We start from the raw sequence: 316 nt of genomic DNA, 5'->3' as shown, positions 1-316 counted from the left end.
TATCATCAAGTGTGGTGTTGAGATCGACCTGAAGAAATTGCGCGTAAACCTTTACGACAGACATGGAGCAGGTCTCATGGCCATAATGAGACGAGTCCTACCCAGCGAAGACGGAATACGCGTGCTCGTACCAGGGGTATACATTGTGGGCGGATTCAAGCGCAACATGAAAGCACACTGCTTTGCAATGATCGTGACGGAGGACGAAGACGTCATTGTACGCAAGGACGGACTCGATTCCGGCATAGGTGACCACCTCTGGATGCGCATGATAAGTTCATCCGCAAGGTGGAAGTGTTGAAGGTACATTTATTCG

Source organism: Plasmopara halstedii, assembly GCF_900000015.1.
Source record: "Plasmopara halstedii genome assembly, contig: Scaffold_338, whole genome shotgun sequence".
NCBI classification, from domain to species: domain Eukaryota; phylum Oomycota; class Peronosporomycetes; order Peronosporales; family Peronosporaceae; genus Plasmopara; species Plasmopara halstedii.
Note: the sequence above shows the minus strand (reverse complement) of the source record.